We start from the raw sequence: 7,168 nt of genomic DNA on the forward strand, positions 1-7,168 counted from the left end.
CAGCTGATATTGGATTCTTTGTGCGAGGAGGTAGAAATATATACGACACATGACAGTAGGAAGACGACTTGAAGGTCGTCTTTGATCTTTGAAATAATTTTCGACACTTATTTGTAAACCTAATTTTAAAGTAAATTCTAGATTTAATAACCAAATAATATCCCTAGTTTTGGCATTTCTAAAATGTGGTCTGGTATTTTTGTGCTTTCAATACATTATTACTGGAGATATGAAGAATTTTGGACAAATTTTGGTTTTATTTAACAAAATTGAAGTCTGAATTAAATGCCAGAACCAGGAGCATTTTGTAGTTATTTCCCATGTGACAGTTTTTTCACAACTGAATGTCACAATTGAAATCAAAGTCGTCTTGCTACTTTCTTGTTTTATGGGACACCCTGGATATTTTGCTACTGCCATGTTTCAATGGGACCCCCGGGATATTTTGCTACTGTCATGTTTCATGGGACACCTGGGATATTTTGCTACTGTCAAGTTTCATGGGACACCCGGGATATTTTGCTACTGTCATGTTTCATGGGACATCCGGGATATTTTGCTACTGTCATGTTTCATGGGACACCCTGAAAATTTTGATTAATTTGAAATATCTTTAATTTTCCAAAGTATAAATCAGGATAAATCAGGATAAGAAAAAAAAGTAAGCGTAAAGGGGATAGAGGGTGAGAAGGCAAAACATGGAATCTTTGTGACAGAAACAATAATACANTTTTTACTCTACAGAGGTTTGGTCCATCACCATCACCGAATTTTAAATCAGTTACAATTTTTTTGTTAAATTGAGATATTTTAATTGTTTAATATTGATAGGAGTTGAAGTGCTTGACGGAATTACCTATATCTACAACAGTAATGAAAACAAGTAGGAGACTTTCAACATTTACATCATCATATTTTCTAAAAATATTTTTTTGATACAATTTATTTGATACAGGGTTTTCAGGGCGCTTCGCGCCCATTTTCTTTTAAATATTTTAATTGTGGCTTTATCTGTGAGCTTCTTCTCTTTGTACAATATAAAACAAAAACAATTAATGTTCGCAGATTTATTAGTACTTTTTTTGCGCATTTTACAGAAATCAAAAACTTTTGGACACACATTTTTGTAATTTTGAGCGTCCATAAACCTTCCCTGGGGTCATGTGAGGTCCCACACAAAATTTGGACCTGATCGGTTTAGCCGTGGTGACATTTCTCAGATAAAAACGGACAGACAAACAGACAGACAGAAAAGCAAAATATATATAAAGAAGTATACCAATACTGGGTGATGCAACAGTTAACTCTGCATTGCAGTTTAAATTATAATTTAAAAAAAAAATTGGCTCCACAAAAATTCCATCACAGACTTTGAAGAGAAAAGGAGATAAAGCTCCAACAAGCCACATTAGAGAACAATGATCAAGCAGAAATGCCTGAGTGGGATGACCTCGATTACCAAGCTTTCAAACATCAATGCTACANCGTTGAATATTTGAGAAACTCAGTGCATTGCTTTATTGATTTTTATTCATATACTATAATATATCTCATCATCAAACAAGAACTTGCATAAGTTCTGCAAACCCTATGTTATCATTCTGCGAAAAGCCTATTAATCCCTGTCCCCTGTCATCATACCACATTTTTATAAAAGGATAAACATTAGACTGCAGGACCTAGAAACCTGCACTTCTGAAAACTACCTCTGAGGCCGAATATTAATAATGTGAGCCCCGTCTCAAATTTAAGACGGGGTTCAAACATGGTGGGTTGCACTTGAAATTCTATTCAGCTCAATTGGTGCCGATTTTTGCCGGTTCAGCGATGTGGTTAAAATTCTTTGTATATGTATTGCTGAAGAATGTTTTTTTAGTTGTCATTTCGGCACAAATTTTGAGTCCACAACAGCCTGGGAAGTAGAAAAAGATTGTTTGCCCCTACAAAGATCATATGCTAGTATGACAAGGCTGGGAAATGTTATTCTAATGGCTGGTGGCTTCACCACTACAGAGTAAGTAAATAATTTTTAACAGCTATTTTTAATATAGGAATAAGAATCCATAGTAGTTCATGGTTTAAGCAAAACTATGGTGTTTCATTTATTAAGATCAATTTGGATCCGTAAAGACCTATCGAAACTTTTCCTGAAGCTTTATTGACCGAATCAGGTGCTGATACAGAGGGGGTGTAAAAAAAAGAGGGGTCAAGAGTATCTTTTGACCCCCCCCCCCCCTTTTTTTAAGAAACTAACTTAAAAGAAAACTGTAACTGTTTTCTAGCAGATACGTTAAGGTCTTTTGACTAAACATTTCTTAATTTATTGATAAATCATTACTTTTCATCAATTTTAAGTTTTAGCCAACGCTGTTCAGTAATTGAATATGATTCTTTCCTATTTAGATAATTAAGTTTCTTACGATTTAAGAATTGCATTATAGTTACAGTTTTTAGTTACATTACAGCGACACCAAAACTATTGTAAGAGTGTCAAATTTTTTGACATTTTTCAGAAATCATTTTACAGAAGCAAAATTGTATTCTATTTGGAATGTTTTAAAAATGCAATTTTAAAAAAATCAGAAATGGCTCCCTGAAATGGCTCTCTGAAATGGGTTGTAATGGCCAAAAATGTAAAAAAAAAACAGACTAATACATGGGTTTTTAAAAAAATGGTTTTTCCTCGCACCCCCTCCTTGCTCACAAGTTTTGCTCGGTGCTAATCAAGAAGCTGGATATGCCCCTGGACCGAATTAAGAAAACAATCGGTGTTAGGTTATTAGCCAAAAGCATTTTCCCTATTGGCAGCTTCCCGAAGGTTAGGTTAAGCAATCTGAGGCGAGGCAGTCTGCAATGGGGGCTGAGCGCTGTGGCTTGTCCTGATAAAAAAAAATCCTAACATCGAAAAAATCTACCTCCAAGATGCTGCGCAGAGCTAAGAATAACATACAGAAAAGAGTTTCATGGAAGAATATTCCGGATTCCATAAGGATTATGGAATAACCATTCCCATCAAATTTTTTCAGCATGTCGCTCTTGGGGAATCGGTTTTATCCATAATGACGAAAAGTTTTTAATTGTTTATCATTCTTAATAGATTCAAAAAAGGTTTTATAAGGCCATTTTTGAAACCAAAAAGCACGGGCAGCCATGGTACATTTGAATTTCAGAGCCGGGTCAACCTTTCCGGTCCCAGTTTGTACTGTATCGCCCGGATATTGGGTAAATAAAGCAGACACTGAATAGGACTAGCCGGTGCAACAAGGTGGACGCAGTCAGACTTTAGGTTAAATTTACTTTTACTAAAGGGTCAGAGGTGCGTGAAAGGGCAGGTTCAGCTTTTTATCAAATTGTTCCATCACAGTTTATTAACACCATGTATTTTCTTTTTTGTTACTTAGTCAGTTATGGTACAGCTTGTGGCCTTAATTATATAAAACCAAGTAATTTAAAACTTTTGTTCATATTCTTCTTAAAAATGTTCTAGCTTGGATGTAATTGATCGTTACAATGTCAGCACCAACACCTGGACAACTTTAACCAACAAACTAAGTTTTCCAAGACAACGACACTGTTCTGTAGCAATAAGGTACAATTTATGTTAGTAAAAATATAACATTGGGCTTTAAAAGCATTTCTATGAAACAATTTTGGCTTTGAATTGTTAATCTTCAAGCTGCCATTTTTCATTGTACTCCAATGAGTTAAAATGTCTCTGTTTAAATTGGTGGATTTTTAAAAATCATAAATGTCAACAACAATAGCCTATAAATATGATTGTTGACAGATAACAGCAACCCGCCAGATAAACTTGAATAATAGGCCCGTCGGAATTCTGGTGCAGGGATATTTATTCTCCATTGACAAATCTTTCCCGGTTGGCCGCAAACACACACAACAGAGTAACCCCGTCTCAAGAAATCGATAACAAAAGCTTTAATTCCTAAAAAATAACATAAATTATAGATCATGGTTACTTGTACAATGTTATAATAAATCTTAATAATGAAAAAAATCTTACGATTTAATGGGGGATGATAAAGGGTAACTTCTTGTTGGTCAGTGTTGAAGGACGTTTTTTTATTTAAACTTCTGAAATAAATGACAGTTGAATATTTAACGAAATTCACTAATTCTTCATATGAAAATATTCTTGTTTAACTTTTATGGTTCACAATAATCGAAAGTGTTTAGGCTCCGTCCCCGGAGACAAAGAAAATGTGGGGTTGAAATAATTTGGTTTGGTGGCTCTGAGAGGGGACTTAAGTTGAAGATGACATTACACAGAGGTCTTAAAGTGAATGGTTAACACTGGCCCCAGGCAGGGTTTGAGGATGTTAGGATAACATACGACAATGAAAACATTACCATTAACAATGTTTAAAACATGTAGTTCGAATGATTGATGGTTACTAGATTGATTGATTGAAATCAACAGATGTAATAATACTAGGTACATTAATTAAAACTGTGATTAATTGGCTAATAATTGATGAGATTAAACAATGGAGTAAATGTGTACATTCTTTGTAATTTGGTTGCGAAGAGAGTTAAAAAAAAAGGGAATTAATAATAACTGAGAATGTATTGAGATCTCGAACATGATTAAAATAAAGAATTAAAATGCGAGGAGTAATTAAGACAGAAAAGGTCATTATTGATTCAATAAATAAACGCAAGTGATTGTGTCAACGTCAAACTTTAGTTTAAATGTTTTTTATTTAGGTTTTCTAGGGAAATTTAAGTAATTTGAATTGAAACGTTTTCCAGTTTGTTTTCTAATAAAAAATAAGGAAGAAATTAAATGTTTAAATAGTTGATTCCTGCGTTTATGTTTGTATTAGTTCTATTGATTGATCTCCTTGAGCTCTGCGAGGATCTCGTCCTGTGCGGGCTCCGGTCTGGAACTTGGAGCTAGATTCCTTGCTTCTGTGGAGTCCGAGGTTAGGCTGGGTACCATTTCTTGAGGACACTGAGCTTCTAGGTTCATGAACGAGTACAGTTGGTTGAGGTGTCTGTCCACTACTATTTTACGTCCACCTACTTCACAACGCTAGCTGATAGTAGCGCCGTAGACGTCTCTGTTCTTTCTGCAGAGGAGCTGCTCTACTCTGGCAGCTGAGAGCGGGTTCTTGTATATAGGTTCATTCTTAAACAGGAGTATATCTCCAACCTGAGAGAGGTTGCCTTGGTTCTTTCAGGTGATGGTGAACTTGCGTCTGATGTACTCCTGTTCCCATAATGAGACGAACAAGTTGAGGACAACATTCCGCCTGGAGATTTGTTGATTGATGGATGCTGTAGGGTTGACCTCGTCTCCGAAACACTCTCGAAACCCTTGGAGAATGTGGTTGGGAGTGAGGGTGATGCCAAGTGGTGCTCCGAGGATCAGTGGTCTGTTGTTAAGTTTTTCAATGACTCCATGCGTCCAGGTAAGCAGTTCCTTGTCATCCATGATCAGCTGGTGTGGTCTGGTGAGGGATTTGGTGACAGTATTCTTGATGGAACCGATTATTCTTTAAACAGCTCCAATACCAGGATGGTGTTTGGGTAGAGTAACTCTGAACTCGATAGACGTAAATTTCAAATTGAGGTTGGAGATGACCTTCATCTCAGTGTTGACCAAGTCCTTGCCAGCCTTGACAATGTTCAGTCAAGCGTCAATCCAGATGGTGCGAGGGGTGCCTCTCAGAGCAAAGGCTCTATTAAAACCTCTGGTGATACTCTGGGCACTGTAGTTATGTAGGATTTCCAGATGCACCCCGCGACTGGAAAGACAGAGGATTACAAGGATCCATCTCTTGGTCTTGGTATCGTCTTTGTGTGCAAGAACAGGTCCGAAGATGTCAGCTTGACAGTAGGAGAAAGGAGGTTGGATGGATTTGAGGACGTCAGGGACATCAGCTTCAAATGCTGCGAATGGAATCTTGTTCAGCTTGATACATCCAGGGCAAGATTTCTTTAGAGCAGTGATCATCTTACGAACTCCAGGAATGAAGAAACTGGTCTGAATGTGTGTAAGTACATGGAGACATCTCTACCGTAACCCAGATCAGAGAGCATCGTTCAGGATGCATTTGGCAAGAATAGTCTTCTTGCAGATAAGAGGAACCCCGATTCTGGATCGGAAGCTGCGGTCTGACACATAATATACCCCGTCCACCAGCTGGATGACGAGGTGTTTATCTTGTTGTTGGCAATGATGAGCTCCGACTTCGTGGTAAAACACTTGAGGACTGAGGACATGATGGAAGATTTAATAGAACTCCAGGTAGCAGTAGGTTCTCCCCGGACAATTCTTTCTCGATTGGGGTCATTTCTCCAGGATCTGCAAACCTTGTGGAGGAGGTTTAGAGCACGGATAACTGTGGAAAGGCTCTGTTCGTGATGTAGAAGACTCAAAATATATTCCCGGAAGAATTATCTGGGGAAAATCTCACGAGGTTGACTGACCTGGTGGGAATCTCACCCGAGGTGATGGAAGAACAGAGGATGATGGNGTCTTGACAGTTGCAACTTTCACGCAAGGTGCATAGTCGCCAGATGCTCTGTCGCCGAAAGGGATCGCCTGATCTCGGAAATATCTCCAGGTAGGGTTAAGAGTAGGAGCGCTGGAAAAGAAACCTGATGGAACACACATTATTCTGAGGAAGGAGTCCTTGGTAGAAGTGAGCACGGACCTGAAGAATTTCTGAATGTCATAAACTGCAAAGTGAGGGTGACATCTGGAGCGTAACAAGATTCCTCTCATGTTGGGAACATTTCCTGGGGCCGGCTGGGAGACGTCGTTGAGGCTGAGGCCAGTCTCAGTGCGCATGGAGCTGTCTGTGGTCATTCAAACTTTGGTGGACGAGCTGTTGGAAGACACAACAAAATTGTAGGCTACGAAATGGAGTTGATACTGGTCCCTGTGTTCCTCAGGGTTAATCTCAATGTAATTTCCATTGTTGATTTGTTGATTGATGTATTTATCCATCTCTGCCGCAATTTCAGGTTTGTCAGCAATTCTAACATGTAGGGCATGGATTCTCTTTATTGCACCAAAATAATTCTTGCCGAGACTTGGAAGGTTTGGTTTGTAGTGACAATTAACCTGAACCTTGCCCTTGACGGGGTCCACAACAGTGTTGTCCATGATGGCCTGGATGTTCTTCTCCTTGGTGATCTT

At 38.2% G+C, this 7,168-nt stretch overlaps 1 long non-coding RNA gene across 1 annotated transcript; it reads left to right on the forward strand.

Annotated features, from left to right (window-relative positions):
* Positions 1 to 3,585, forward strand: LOC111717220 (uncharacterized). The gene is made up of 4 exons (XR_002768719.1): positions 1 to 30; positions 832 to 883; positions 1,877 to 2,014; positions 3,488 to 3,585. It is a non-coding gene; the product is annotated as an uncharacterized LOC111717220 (long non-coding RNA).
* Positions 3,586 to 7,168: the final 3,583 nt, after the last annotated feature.

Source organism: Eurytemora carolleeae, unplaced genomic scaffold (assembly GCF_000591075.1).
Source record: "Eurytemora carolleeae unplaced genomic scaffold, Eaff_2.0 scaffold2432, whole genome shotgun sequence".
Classification (NCBI taxonomy): domain Eukaryota; kingdom Metazoa; phylum Arthropoda; class Copepoda; order Calanoida; family Temoridae; genus Eurytemora; species Eurytemora carolleeae.